This window comes from Megalopta genalis, chromosome 3 (genome assembly GCF_051020955.1).
Source record: "Megalopta genalis isolate 19385.01 chromosome 3, iyMegGena1_principal, whole genome shotgun sequence".
In the NCBI taxonomy this organism is placed as follows: domain Eukaryota; kingdom Metazoa; phylum Arthropoda; class Insecta; order Hymenoptera; family Halictidae; genus Megalopta; species Megalopta genalis.
Genome location: NC_135015.1, coordinates 4,494,937 through 4,511,073, shown reverse-complemented (window position 1 = coordinate 4,511,073; position 16,137 = coordinate 4,494,937). Strand labels below are relative to the sequence as shown.

Sequence of the window (16,137 nt, the reverse complement as noted above, 5' to 3'; positions counted from 1 at the left end):
TTAAGTACAGTATAGTGTCTATTACACTAGCCAGTGGAATGTCGATCAATGTTGTATCGTTGGTTAGCCTATCCCTCAAGCTTAGGTTCGGTCTCTCGTTGCTCAGAACGATGTCGGCGGAACCTGAGTCGGCGAATTCAACGCAATTCAATGGGTCGCGTATCTCTCTGACATTTGACCTTTGTTGGTGAATTACTTGCCGGCGAGTGCCTGTCCAATTCTTTATCGATAAGGGCGGTTTTAACGCGTTTCCGTCCGATTTTTCTGTTGCGTGATTCACAATGGATATCGTGGAATTCACGTTCGGAGAACGAACTTCGGTTACAATTGGTGGATTGATGTGCGTTGCCTGCCTTTTGCTGGCATCTGTCCGCAAAATATGGTAGAAGTTCTTCGTTCAAAATATACAGGAGAATATGAAACTGTGAAGATATTATAAAAAAATTTTAAGAACTTCGTTACACTATTCTCTACTGAATAAAATTGTCGAAAGAAAAAATACATTTTTATTTAATTGAATTTTATGCGATGCGAGGATTAATTTGATGCAGTTTCAGGATTAACTCGATGAAATTTGAAATTTGAAATTCCATTTAATGGAATTGAAGGATTGGTTTGATGCTATTGAAAAAATACAAACTATTATAACATAAAACACGAATTACAGTGAGTAACTAGTGCAGAAATAAAAATAATCTTGGTCGACGTACATTACAAATTACAGTAATTTCTCTCACGTTATCCCTGAAATCTAAAACAAAAATGAACAACTTGAAAAGGGGAGACACGATTATTCGAGCCTCGCGGCTCGTTTTTATAGTTGTTGATAATAAATGCAACTATAAAAACGAGCCGCATTTTCGTTTCGATGCTGAGGGACAATGTGAGAGAAATTAATGTGTTTCAAAAGCGAGCTTATGTATGCTGAAGAAAAATATGGTTCAGAAATATTCCAGAAAAGCTCGGGCTACAGTGTCGTATACGTAGCTAGATAAATCCATACTGTTTTTAATAAAGTAAAAAATCTCGAGCACTGAAGAAGGATGGAAAAACTTTATCTTTACAACTGAATCCATCGTTGTATTTTAATAATCTAACACCGTATTTAACTTCTTTTTTCAACTATTGCATTAAAAGGGATTTACGAAGGCACTGAAAATTCCCAACAAAGTTTAATCGGCTCAACGTCGATCCTAAAAATTGTTTCCCATGAATTTCTGCCAACTTTCTAACAGCGGACTGTTTATCGATGTTTTTACAGTCGTCATCCTCGAACAGAGTTCGTTTCTACGAAATCATTTCAGTTCCCTGTCTGTTCCGCTTCTCGGGGACACGCACATGTACCGCATCATATCGAGGATTTGGCCGGAGGACTGACATAAAGTATTTATCTTCATCCCTCGGGGACTAGCCACGTGGAGCTGCCACTTTCGAGACAAGATAACCCTGAGGATAACAAAATAATCTTAGGCTAACCAGTCCAACTTCACCCGCGTATTTTCAAGCGTCTCGCGAGGATAATTACATCAAATGCTGCTAGACGTGGTCTAGAAATTCTCCTTATTAACCTTAATTCCTTCCTCAGAATAAAAATTCATGCATTTCCTTCTTCGTGGTTGTGGAAAGTAACGAAATTCGTAACAATGGCTAGATTGGATATAATTTTCGATTTATAGTCGGTATTTTTCTCCACCAAGATATGTAACTAAATCAGGCTCAATTAATATCACTCATAATAAGTAGTTTGACATCGATGTAGATCGAAAATTAGGCTATTATTTCTTACTGCAAAATGTTCAATTTCTACGTTTGGATTTTGACATGTATTTCTTTAATGTCTGACATAAATGAAATATAAAATATCGATTCAAAGTGTGAAGCAAAAATCGATGAAGCATTATCCTAGGATTTCTTGAGCGACATTTTATGAAAAGAACTTCGATATGAAGTTGATCCAGGCGTTTCCTTATTTCCCAGCAACTTCTGTTCTATTTACACTATCAGGGTAATAGATAGCGAAAAGTTTTATGGTTGAAGAAGCGGGGGCTGCTGTTGAAAGATGCATAGCTTCGACAAAACACAGGCGCTGACAGTCTGGTGAAATGTGTACGGCCTGTTTCAGACAGTGATGTCTCGATTCCCTTGACTCTCTTTATTTCCGAGAAAAAAGGGAACACGAAGATAACGTTGAAATATAATAAGAAGCAAATATATCAGTACCTACATCTTCTCATTTTGAGAATGACGAATGTCATCATTCAGCGAAAGAAGTCGCTATTTCACGAACAACGAAATAAGGGAAAAAATGCTTCCAAGATACACAATGTTTCTCTGTATTAATTTCCGACGTCCTCTGTCTTGGCGTCTCATAACAGCAATAATAATAATTTTTCAGGATGTAGCAAATACCTATTACAGTAAATCCGATTGCTAAGTGAGAATGGTTGCTAGAATGGACAAAGAATAAAAGGAGAGACGCCGAGAATTGAGTTTGTGCAAGAAAGCATTATGTGGGACGAAGGAACCTTGTGCATATCCAACTTGAAAGCATAGAGAAAATGTTATACTTCTATCCTTGGAATAAAGTTTCTCAAGGAAGGTTCCTCTATTTTATGTGCGGCGCGGCGTTCTCGCGCCGCAAAGGCCTCGAGAAGGAAGGAAAAAAACTTCGACGCCAAGAAATTCCCAGTTTCTTGTTTCGCTTAATTAGCTCCCATACGTGCGATGCGCCCTCGACTCAAGAAATTTTGATCGATACTCCGGGCATTATTTGACCAGTTAAAGATCTGTTCCACAACCTGTGGCTCGGGCTGAATCGTTTTAGAGCTGCCAAAGTACAGCGGATTAATCTACAACGAACGAATGCTGCAACGAGCAGATTTTCTCATTACAACAAAGTGCTACAACGAACACGGGGAAATACAATAAAAATAGAATTGATAATTCCTCTCCTTTCTCTTCTTTATAGTTTTTTTTATAAATTTACGCGTATGTTCAACGTACATATAAATATGAAAAATTAAATTTATAGTACGTATATTTGCATGATCTCATATAATCTTTTATTTCATATTCAATTTATCTTATTTTGTGTGGAATCATTGTATACAATAATAACTGTGTTGTATATTTGGTAATTATATTCGGTAATATACAGGATGTCCCAAAAATGTCTCGCAATACAGAAATATGGGGTACTTGAGATCATTCTAAGTAACTTTTTCCTTTGCGAAAATGCAATCTACGGCTTTGTTTACGAGTTATTAACGAAAAACACTGGCCAATGAGAGGTGACGGCGCGAGAGAGAGTCCGCGAGAGAGTCCGCAGCACGAGGCTTTGACAGAAGGTCGGGACGGACTCGAGCCGCGTTCGAGGTATTGAACAAGTTACGAAGCGTGAACTTTCCGGATTTTTTTTTTATTACGTAAAAGTGATATTTTTAAGAAAAACGCTGTTCACCTCTACTTTAGAACGTCTGAAGAATATTTACTAATTTTTCGGACCCGAAATATTATAATATGTAGTTTAACCGTGACAGCCGTTTTAATTTTCTGGTGTGCATGACACCTCATGTGTACCATATGAAATTTTTATGCAAGGTGTACAGTGAAGATTAACAAAGTTCGTAAATGATATTTTAGTAAACTTTTTCGGACATGTTAGTTACATTCGGATATTATGTAGTTAAATACATTTGAAATGGTATTTTCATATGTATGACTATTATTTATTGAATTCTGTATCACATGAGGATATATATATATAATATTGTTTCTGTGTGTGTGTGTGATCTATTTATTATTTTAAAAAATCTATTTTTCTCCAGCTCTGCTTCACAGCCATTAGCTCGGTGTAATTATAGATTTTCTTTCAATTTATAACCGACTGGAAATAGAAAATTACATCGATTGCCCGAGTCTCACCACGTGAAGGTTGCTGTGACTGGAGACCCGAAAGGAAGTCAGAACGAAACCAGAATCCGTTATGACCCCCTTCCTTACAACAACAAGTTTTACTTATTAACTAAAGTCTTAATAAATAATGACTTAATAACTAAAGCCTTAACAATTACTCCTTAATAAATAACGACATAATAAATAACAACTTAATAATTAGCCCTTAATAAATAACGACTTAATAATTACCCCTTAATAACTACCCCTTAATAATTACTCCTTAATAATTACGCCTTAATAAATAACGACTTAATAACTAACGCCTTAATAACTACCCCTTAATAAATAACGACTTAATAACTAACACCTTAACAACTACCCCTTAATAACTAACGCCTTAATAACTAACGCCTTAAAAACTAACGCCTTAAAAACTAACGCCTTAATAGGTAAGTAATCTCTCAATGAAAATCCAACAAGACTCATATTCCTTCGGTTAAATTGGATGGCATCCTTCTATCATCATCATCATTTCCATTCCATTTCCATTTCATTTCTAAAAATCTGAAACAGACTAAACTCACTATCGTTAGGATTAATATCAATACCTTTATAAAAATGCCCTTTCACAAATTATGTGATATATCTGAAAGAAGTTCCTCTGAAATCCTAAAGGTTATCAATACGTACCATTATCAAACAACTTTATTATCGTTTCAAAATATTTATTCTGAAAATATTTGTCCTGGAAAAATTAAATATTTATTAAGAAATAGGTTTGTTCAAACCTCACACTGGTTTTCAATCCGCTTGTAAGTATGGTTCATCCTCGTAATTAGTATCAATAACTTTCTATAAATGTCCTCCCACAAATTATGCCATATACCTATACGAGGTATCCGTTCTATGAGGTAAAAGAATCTCCTTTGAAATCCTAAAAATCATCGTTACGTATCCATCGTCAAAAAATCTCGCTGTCATTTGAAAATGTTTATCCTGAAAATATTAAATATTTATTAAGAAATAAATTCTTTCAAACCTCGCACACCGATTTTGAATCCGCCAGGCGAGTAAGTAAGGCTTCCTCCTATGACCCGTCAACATTGTGCGTGTTAACCTTGACAGATCAAGGAAAGTACGTTATAACTCTGGAACATAAAGCAAAAAGTGCAATCACATTGGATAAACGGTGGTCCACTCGATATATATTTGCAAAAACAAACGGGCGAGTGGACCGTGCTTGCGCAACGCTATTTTAAGGAACATACGTAGCAAACGCGATCAGTGCATTATGTATCGCGACGCTAATTTATATCTCATTGAAAGTGTAGAACTCCCGTGCACTTTCATTTTTCTGTGCGCAACGCTAAATGGAAACCGTGGCTCTAAATGCAAACCGTAACTCTAAATGGAAACGCGATGAACCGTTGCGTATTTACAGCGGATCATCCGCTCTGCATACTTTAATAATTGCAATTCCATATTCTAATATGATCGAATTTCGTTACGATGCCGAAGGAATTACAATTATATTTCGCATGCAGAGAGGAGATCGGAGACAAAGGGACACAAGACGTGGGTATATTTCTCGCGACGCTAATCTACAAGATTCAGAATCTCTCGATAGCAACGCGCGAGCAGTGCATCGATATATAATCTCGACGTTAATTTACTCGGTACGAAGTCGAAAACTCCCGCGTGCACTCCCGCAACGCTACAAGGAAATCTCTCGACGGCGGCTGTGCGACAAGTAACTGATAATGTGGGCAAGCAATTGATAATTTAGGGAAATATCGCGATCAGTTCGCAACGTTAAACTCGAAGCTGTTGTACTTGAAAATTCAGAGAAAAATCGCGATCAGTTCACAACGTTATATTCAAAGTTATTGTACTTGAAAATTCAGAGCAAAATCGCGATCAGTTCACGACGTTATACTCGAAGCTATTGTACTTGAAAATTCAGAAGTAAAATTCAAGAATAAAAAGATTAGCATTCTGTGTGTACATATTACCATACAGATCCGCGTTGCACGACACAGATCGGTATGGAATATGTTCGATTATAATTAATTCCGATTTCAAAGAACCGACGCAAAATCCACTGCTTAATCACACACACACACACACACACACACACGCGCGCGCGCGCGCGCGCGCGAAGTGGAAGTTACGTCGTGCACGATGCGCTAGCCATTGTCAGTCGCAATTGTTATTAAATATCGTACCACGCAAGGATTCCAGCAATGAGCATGGTACCTCGGATCTCTGAAAATCCTATCTAAAAAGAATGTCATTAGTTTCTCGGGCTAAGATTGTTATTGAAAATTATTGAATTTATTGAATATATGTATGTGATAATTATTGAAAAATTATTTCTTGAAAAGTGACTACGATGTTCAATATTAACTTCGTAACAATAATTTAAAAATATACATATAAATATATATATATATATATATATACAGGGTGTTCTACAATTATTTTAACAGCCGAAAATGAGGGGTAGCTGAGGTCATTTGAAGTAACTTTTTCCTTTGCGAAAATGCAATCTGCGGCTTTGTTTACGAGTTATTAACGGAAAACACTGACCAATGAGAGGTGACGGCGCGAAGTTCGAGTGCCCGCAGCACGAGGCTTTGACAGATGGTCTGGACGGCCTCGAGCCGCGTTCGACGTATTGAACAAATCACGAAGCGAGAACTTTCCGGATTTTTTTTAACTACGTAACAGTGATATTTTTAAGAAAAACGCTGTTCACCTTTACTTTAGAACATCTGAAGAATATTTACTAATTTTTCGGTCCCAAAATAGTAAGTAATTTAACCGTGACGGCCGTTTTAATTTTCTAGTGTGCATGACACTTTGTGTGTAACATATGAAATTTTTAAGCAAGGCGTACAGTGAAGATTAACAAAGTACGTAAATGATATTTTAATTTAAATAATTCCGTGTCCGAACACAGTTCAGCGAATGATTCTCTTGTTAGAGAAATATGAAGAATATTATCAATAACCTTCAAATAACCTTCAAATAACCTTGACATAACCTTGACATATCAAGATCGTGTCAAGGTCATATAAAGGTCGTGTCAATCGAGGTCATGTCAAGGTTATATCAAGGTTATATTACACACAATGTGTCATGCACACTAGAAAATTAAAATGGCCGTCACGGTTAAATTACTTACTATTTCGGGTCCGAAAAATTAGTAAATATTCTTCAGACGTTCTAAAATAAAGGTGAACAGCGTTTTTCTTAAAAATAGCACTCTGTTACGCAGTAAAAAAAACAATTTTTTTCTTCGAGACCTGTCGAAAACCGCTGCTCCTTTACGAATCATGGGCGCGATCCCAAGCACGAAATTAAACATGGAATTGAGAGCGAAATTGAGAGCGGAAATGAGAGCGATCTAAGCACGATTTCAAGCACGATCTCAAGCACGATCTCAAGCACGACTCAAGCGCGTTCAACTCGGCTTCGCTCAGCTCGGCACGGTTTTGCTCAGTTCGGCTTTGCATCGACTAGGAAAACTCGGCTTAGCTTCGCTCGGCACGAGTCGATCGAAATGTCTTACCGGACAGAAGCGAATATCACGGATTGCATTAAACGCGATTCCTAATTGTCGAACGACGACTCATGGGCCCGATCCCAAGCGCGATCTGAAGCGCGTTCGACCCGGCTTCGCTCAGCTCGGCACGGCTTTGCTCGCTTGGCTTTGCATCGACTAGGAAAGCTCGGCTTAGCTTTGCTCAGCGCGAGTCGAATAAAATGCCCTATCTAGCAGACGCGATCGGAAACGGATATGTCACCACGGATTGGATTGAACGCGATTCCTAATTGTCGAACGACGATTCATGGGCCCGATCCCAAGCGCGATCTTCAGCACGATCTCAAACACGATCTCAAAAACGTAATCTCAATATCGCGATCTCAATATACTGCGATCTCAATATACCACGATCTCAAAGACGCGATTTCAATAGCACGATCTCAATGTAGTGTCAAATAAATCTCAAACGCTCAAACGCGATTTCAATAGCACGATCTCAATGTAGTGTCAAATAAATCTCAAACGCTCAAACGTGATTTCAATAGTACGATTCCAAACGCGATCCCAAACGCGATGTCAAGCGCGATCTCAAGCTTCTTCGATTTCGAGAAAAATGATAATAGAAATATAATATTATAACCAAGCCGAATACGCGACAGCCGAAGTCGATGGTTATATACAGCGACCGAACGTCTGAACGATATAATACCCCATGAATAAAATTTTCCGAACACTGAGACGTTCCGCGGAGCGACCGACGATAACACCCACCCTTCGCAACCCGTGACTGACACCCGAATGAATGGAAGCAATGTCGAACTAGCGGTCGCGTTCCCTCTCCTTGGATGACGTTAATCAAATCCTGACCTTCGAGTTACCGTATTACGTTTTCGAAATCCTAGTGCGTATTACAGCCGAGGTAATTAGGGTAACGGACGATCTCGAGTCAGCGCGAATAATACAACCATAACAATTTTTTTCTTTGAGACGTGACGAAGCCCGGATTAGAAGCGGATTGAATTGCGTATCTATGTTTTGTTTCGGGCTTCTTAATATTTATAACGGTTCTGTGAGTGACGTTGCGTGTGCCGCAACGGTCTTCGAACGGCCTTTACGTTCTAAAAGCGCAGGGTACCGTCGGTGACAGCGGGTCGTCCGTAGTTTACGTTTCTGCACATCTGGTTTATTTTATATGGCGGAGTACGCTACGCTTTTGGCCGTTCGAAGAAAATGGTATCGGGTGCCATTTCCTCGGACGACCGAACGACGAACAACAAGGGCCCATAGTCAAGGCCTGAATTTTTCGGCAGTGAAACGTCGACTCCCGAACGAATGCGTCGAATAAACGATTATCCGCGAACGAGTCTCAGTGATTTTTCTTAATATCCACAAGTGATTCGGATTATCAGTGATTAATTAAGTGATCAGTGTTAATAATAAGTTAAGTGTCAATTTTGCGGTCATCGACCTGTTCGTTGTACGAGGTCAGTGCGTACGAGTCAGTAAATGCATCCTTAACTAAATGGGTGAGTTTCTTATTGATAATATTTTTCATATTTCTCTAATAAACAAATCCTTTACGTACCTTAACGCGATTATTTATTATTAAATCAGCTTTGCGAATCATTCGTTGAATTCTGTTCGGACACGGAATTATTTAAATTAAAATATCATTTACGAACTTTGTTAATCTTCACTGTACACCTTGCATAAAAATTTCATATGGTACACATGAGGTGTCATGCACACCAGAAAATTAAAACGGCTGTCACGGTTAAACTACATATTATAATATTTCGGGTCCGAAAAATTAGTAAATATTCTTCAGACGTTCTAAAGTAGAGGTGAATCACGTTTTTCTTAAAAATATCACTTTTACGTAATAAAAAAAAATCCGGAAAGTTCACGCTTCGTAACTTGTTCAATACTTCGAACGCGGCTCGAGTCCGTCCCGACCTTCTGTCAAAGCCTCGTGCTGCAGACTCTCTCGCGCCGTCACCTCTCATTGGCCAGTGTTTTTCGTTAATAACTCGTAAACAAAGCCGCAAATTGCATTTTCGCAAAGGAAAAAGTTACTTAGAATGACCTCAGCTACCCCACATTTCCGTATTGCGAGACATTTTTGGGACACCCTGTATATTACCGAATATAATTACCAAATATACAACACAGTTATTATTGCATACAATGATTCCACACAAAATGAGATAAATTGATCAATTTCCTGAGTCGAGTATGGGAGCTAATTTGTTTAGTACTTTAAATATTTCACAATACTGCTCGGATCATTTTATATTGTTACTATTTTAATTATGGCCAGTGTCGAGTGAACTTTATGAAGAGTTATACAAATTATTTCCAATAAAAATATCTTTGTAATTAGTTATTGTATGAATGAAAATCCAAAGTGGTTTTGAACAATTGATCCTATTTTTAACAATCGCTGATCGATTAGGATACGAAGTGGTTTTTATTTGGATTGAATTTTTAAAGTAAATTGTTTAGAATGAGCTTTTATATTCTCTAATGTATTTCTGAATACAATCTAGTTTATCTCTCATTAATGGTAGACAAATCAGGGGTGCATAAATTATTATATTCTACATTTTGGATCGATCATGTACATTGTAAAGGCGTTTATAAAGCTTCTTAATTATCATTACGCCATTTACTAATATGAGCGTTACCTTGATGGACACATATTAATTGATACACTGTTGTGAACGTAATTGCAGATTCGATGACTGAAGTGGATCGTGTGCACCGACAAGTATCAACAGTTATGAAGTGACAACGGGCTATTCTGTCGGAACTGAATTGCGTGATCATTACAACGCAAAACGAATCACGTATCGGGCGCATAATGATGTTACCTAACGAGACACCAACTTTACAGACACAAATCAACGCCATGTGTCGCTGTATGGATCACGGTGCTATATACAAACCCTTAATAAGGGTCGTAAATCATTGATCTGTGAAACTAGCTCTTTGACGCAAACAGTCGATTATTGGAATAGAGTTATGTTAGAGATCATGCAATTCGGCACCAAAATTGGTCATTGCGGTTCAAAATAGAAATTGATCATTTGCTAGAAAAGGATGAAACGTAATTCTGTTCAATATTTAATTAGTAATTCTTAGAGTGAAAGTAATAATTTCAATTTAACAATGTGATACTTTTGAAGTATTGAAATGTGTGAGATGATTTTCTGGCTAAGCTAATAATTAGTAGATTGAATTTTTATACGAAATGAAGAGCTAGGTGAAAATTCATTTTTTCATTTAATAATTTTAATCAATCGACAGCAATGGATTCCAGTATATTTGTTTTCAATTGCAGCTATTCATTTCAGCTCTACATTTATCACAAATATGTGGTATATTAATTAAGAATCAAATGATTCAATAAAATACAAAATAAAACTTGTTCAGAATTCATTGTCTTAGATTTTACTTAGACGTTCTCAGATGTATACTGAAATGAAATCAGTGTGTAAAGTATCGCATAAACTTTGTATAATGTCGCATAAACCACTGAATAAATAATTATGCAAATTTACCCCTCTGGACAGATTTCGCAGAATTCCCAAATTGAACTTGTTAATCAATATTTTAGTATGCAGAGAGATGAATTTAGCGCAGAGATGAAATTTTATAAATTCGATTTCATCTTTGGATTTTGTATTTCGATCACGTAAAATGCAAATCTAAAAGAGTGATTTTAATTTACCACGTAGACTGTAGAGTGTACAGTATCAAACTGGTGATGATACATCGACTGTGACATAGATGGTGCTCGATTCGGATTACATATTGTAATGTATTGTGATTCGTGACCAACGCCACGTGCTTCCGTGCTTGATACACGATACATGGCGCATTCTGATGTTGATATTTCACGAAACAGCTCACGACGAAGGATAAGGAATAATAAAGTCAGTGAGTATGGATATACTTATCGTCTCGATAACGATTTCCACGCGTTTAAAAGCTTAAATCAGTTAGAATGCATCGTATATATATATTACTATCAATTGTACAGTAGTATTTAAGTTGAGATATTAAAAATGATTGATAATTTCAAGGATTTAGCAGAATTACTGTTACGTCGTAATATAATTACATAATAATATTTAGACCATGGATTTTTTGAATTTACGATCAAAATCAACATGTTAAAATTATTCAAGAAAGAATTGTCCATCTAGCTTCTGCTTCTTGCATTCGATACACAAATTTCTAATTTTGCATAAAGACACGTGTTCCACCAAAATCAATCTTAACTTAGGTTCGGTGAATTTCTGTTTTTCTTAGAACATTTTTCATTGTTTTAGTATTAAACATGTCACGACAATGGAACAGTACCCAACGATCGGACGGTTACAATGAAAATCGCTGTGATTACTGTGGAATTTTTCTTACATCGAATCATAAATGCTATCCGAGATCAAAATATGGAAGCAGACGTATATCTAATCCATCGTCTCGCTCTCAATATGCATCGGGGCCTTTTAGGAAAGCAAATAATAAGACTAGATCGACCCAGACGCAAACAAAAGAAACTGGGAATCCTAAAGTTTCTGCATCTACTCAAACTGAGAAGCAAACAAAAAAAGCTGCGGTTCCGAACGTCTCTGTAGCTACACAAACTAATAATAATCAAAACCAAACAAACAGCGAGTTTTATAAAACCGAAGACTTAACCCAACTTTTGATCGAAAATATCACTCGTTTTAAACTATTATTGCTTGATTTGCAAAGAAAAGTTTAATATTTTTTTACGTAGAACCTTATTTAATTCTTTTCAAAACTTTAAAAAGTATTTAGTGACGCACATACATCGCATAGCTGCTTTTTTCATTTTTGTTTTGTTTTCTTCGCAATTAATTAAGACAAGCGCTATCACGCTGTTCGGCATTTTTCGACCGTGTTTTCTGAATATAACCCCTGGGACTCAAACGGTTAATACAATAATTCATATCTGGAAGTGTCGTTAATCATTGGTGCTTTATCGGAATTAAGTACCGTAAATATCAGAAATCAACAGTGTGATATTTAGTGCGATATTGTATTTAGATTTTTGTGATATATTTAGTGACATATTTATTAATCGAAGTGAGTTTGTTATTTTTAAGAGTGAATCATAACTGCGAAAAAATCATTGATCCTCGCAAAATACAATATCTTATTTTTATATAAAAATCATTTTTTAATCAATAAGCTGTTTAGATCATTTGATTAATTTAAAAATTAAAAGGCAGCAGGGAATCTGATATCATGTAGGATAATTTAATATAATTTAATTCGTAATGTTTTTTTTGTATACGTTATGTATTACATTTGAATATTATGATTTTACAAAATAAATTTGTATTTGCCTTAAATAAGTGAAATACGTATGTATTATAATTTAGTTTTTTTTATACGTTATATATTACATTTGAATATTATGTTATTACAAAATAAATTTGTATTTGCGCTTGAATAAGTGAAATACGTATGTATTATAATTTAGTTTGTTTTTTTGTATACGTTATATATTACATTTGAATATTATGTTATTACAAAATAAATTTGTATTTGCGCTTGAATAAGTGAAATACGTATGTATTATAATTTAGCTCAAGAGTCTTCAATTATAAATTTCATACTTTATTTTCACGTAATTGTTAAAAAATGTATGATAAAATAGTCATGGATGCGCTAATCAACATTGTTGTCAAAAAAAGATTGTTACAAATATTAAACAACTAGAAGCAGCAAATTGATCCAATAAAGGTAGAGATTAAAATTTTTCAAGATCCTGTCATAAAATGTGATCTTTCAGCTGTAATGTAAGCCCTCAGAAGTTAATAAACTCTCTCATCTCTATTCCTGAGTATACACCAATCTGAATTACGTGTTACAATGTAATTCTATCTAACTTGTTTCTATATAAACTTATCTATTAATTTAACTCTCTTAACATTGTCTTTAATTATATTATAATTAATATTTGAATACTATTTGTACATGTTCACAACTTGATATCATTTTTGTTAAAAAAATCTATAACAATTTTAAAAGCTTTGGTATTTAGACTAGACAATAGATTTATATTAATGCGTCAGTTCAAATAGTGATAAGAAGCTGAAACTGTTACCCAAGTTATCTCCATAAATCTACTCTTTCAAACTAGATGGTGCTGGAACCCAATTGCCATTTTTGTGTATTCCAGATATTCAATGCTAATACATTATAAATTTTTGCTTGACTCGATATAAAACATAATTTTTAAATAAATTAAATTGCTGTTTATATTTCCGCTTTCATCGTTTGAATATGTTCGCCGAATGAATATCTGGCTGCTAAATCATAAAACGTGTCGTAATGCAAATGAGGTATACAGAATACTCAATTCTCACTACGAAGCTTAAATATTGAAAATATCGGTAACTATGAATGCGACGCGGAAATGTTAATGAGGCTTAAGGAGTTCCATTTTTGAGTGACACAAAAATACATTACATTGGGTGCTAGCACAGACGAGTATAACTCAACTGTGACGTTAGCACGAACGAAGTATCACAGTACATTGAATACCATACGGGGTATCGTGTCACATGTTCTGAAATACCAATGTCGCTAAAATACAGAGGCACAGACTTAGGATATAGATTTAGGATCCGTATAGACATTGCATCTTATGGGCTTTTTGTCTCAGTTTTGGAGGGCTCCAGAGGCCCCTTACCATTTCGTCTCGCACTCAGCTTTACCGATAGTTCACGAAAAATAGGCACGTTAGCAAGAAGCGAATATCTTGTATATTTCATTTCTTCTACGGGTGCTGAATACAATATGGAGACAATAAGTGTATACAGCACGAACATTATTTAAATGTTAAATGGTGGAAATAGTATGTATAAATATGTTATACGTTGTAATTATTTTTGTGGACAATTGAGCAATTATTTCTACTAATTACATAACTAGTGGTGGTACACATATAGCAATAGTTTGTTAATGTGATATTGAGTTGCTGCAAAAATAATTTAGGTTTCTTTGTAAGCTATCTATTTGGTCCTTCGACCTCGAGTCGGCGCGATGAATAGAACAATAACAATATATTTACGACTCATGGAAGAAAAGGTCAGCCTATCGCCTGTTTTTCTTTCTTCAGATTGTTTTGTCCGTACGTTTGGTTAGTCGCCTAACGTACATGCGCGACCGAACTAATGTACGCTCGATTCGCGCTTCCTACGGCAAATTAATGACGTGGAAGGGTCTCTAGTAGTATTAGAGAACTTTATTTTTTAGGTTATACTCTCTGCGAGCGCTGGTGGAAGAATGCTCTTCCAACGCTGGAAATTCGTGGAAGAGCACCCGTGGATGGAGGTACATTGTTTGTTATCGGTCAAGGCACGAATCACCCCTTGGAGGGGGGTGTCTGCCTTGACCCTTGTTGGAGCCTGAGAGGGTTTTTCCTCAATGGTGGGACCTTTTTATGGGTCTTTGTCTCTGGACGCAACACAGATTAAAAGCCGATTTTAATTGTACAAATCGATTGATGCGTTATTAGATCGAACTCCTTTCATTAATAAATTTATTATTTCTGGTTTCTTAATATTTATAACAACTCCGTTTGTTAGAGATACGATTAACTAGAAGAGGTCCCCAGAGTCCGCGCCCACTTTTTGATGAGATTTCGCACAGTGATAGAGATTGTAAAGCTGAATCCAATGATATACTCGGTTTTCAATGCAAACGACTTATAGTTTTTGAGATATTTAATGTTAATGTTGTTAATAATAAGACCAGAAAGATGCGCTGGATTACGGCACACCGTGCGGCAGGAGATACGAGAATTAAATAACAAGAGACTGTTTATTGCACAAACTGATCGATGGGTTATTTAACCCGAGAAAGATAACCTACGTCGCAGAGGCGCCTGCGAAGACTGTTGATTTTTGTTAATTTTTCATAGAGGTCTAGTGATTTAAGTTTAAAATTACTTAAAATATAAAAAAATATAATATAAATGCATTTTATTTTTACAATAATGCCAAACCTTTAAAATGACTAGATTAACTTAAATAAATATCCATTGTTAGTATAAAATTGACGCCTTAGAAAAGCATGCGCCTCTGAAGCGTATGGTTATCTTTTACGTACGTTGTCATATGGTTATCTTTCTAGGGTTAATCAAATTTCTTTGTTATGAATATGGTTAAGCACCTCCTTGGCTATTTTGCCATTTAATTTGAGAAATATGGAGTAATTTCTTGAGTATGAATGTCTCTGAATCTCATTTTTGGATAACAAAATAATACATTAGGTGTAAAGTCTAGCTTTACAGTGGCCCACAAAAGTGTTCCTATACCTTTTAAAACGCAATGACTTTTTCAAAACTGAACTAAATGACTTGAATTTTTTTTTAGATGTCAGAGGGATTAGTCTACTAGACGATGACTAAAAGCTTTCTTTTAATTTTGCTATTACTTGGAATGAAAGAAAGAAATTTAAAAAACTTGTTTTTTTAACTTTTTTATCTAAGCCTATAACAAAAATTTAAAATAATGCCTTTTGTAGATCTTGGTAACTTATATGCGCGATGAAAATTTAATTGAAATCGGTTAACCCAGAGTCGAGCTACAGGCGTTGAAAGATTTAAAAAACTGCAGATTTCTTACAGTTTTTGGTGAAAATAG

The 16,137-nt window shown here is 35.8% G+C and overlaps 2 long non-coding RNA genes across 3 annotated transcripts; one reads left to right on the top strand and one right to left on the bottom strand.

The window, feature by feature from the left end:
* Positions 1-3,079: 3,079 nt before the first annotated feature.
* LOC143259252 (uncharacterized) lies at positions 3,080-14,690 on the bottom strand. Its single transcript, XR_013033066.1, has 3 exons — positions 14,562-14,690; positions 4,937-5,045; positions 3,080-4,831 (listed from the first exon to the last, which is right to left on the bottom strand). It is a non-coding gene; the product is annotated as an uncharacterized LOC143259252 (long non-coding RNA).
* LOC143258986 (uncharacterized) lies at positions 7,858-13,245 on the top strand. 2 transcript variants are annotated; one of them, XR_013032895.1, is made up of 3 exons: positions 7,858-8,973; positions 10,183-11,385; positions 11,785-13,245. It is a non-coding gene; the product is annotated as an uncharacterized LOC143258986 (long non-coding RNA). The 2 variants fall into 2 exon arrangements; XR_013032894.1 differs by having other exon boundaries at positions 10,183-11,389.
* Positions 14,691-16,137: the final 1,447 nt, after the last annotated feature.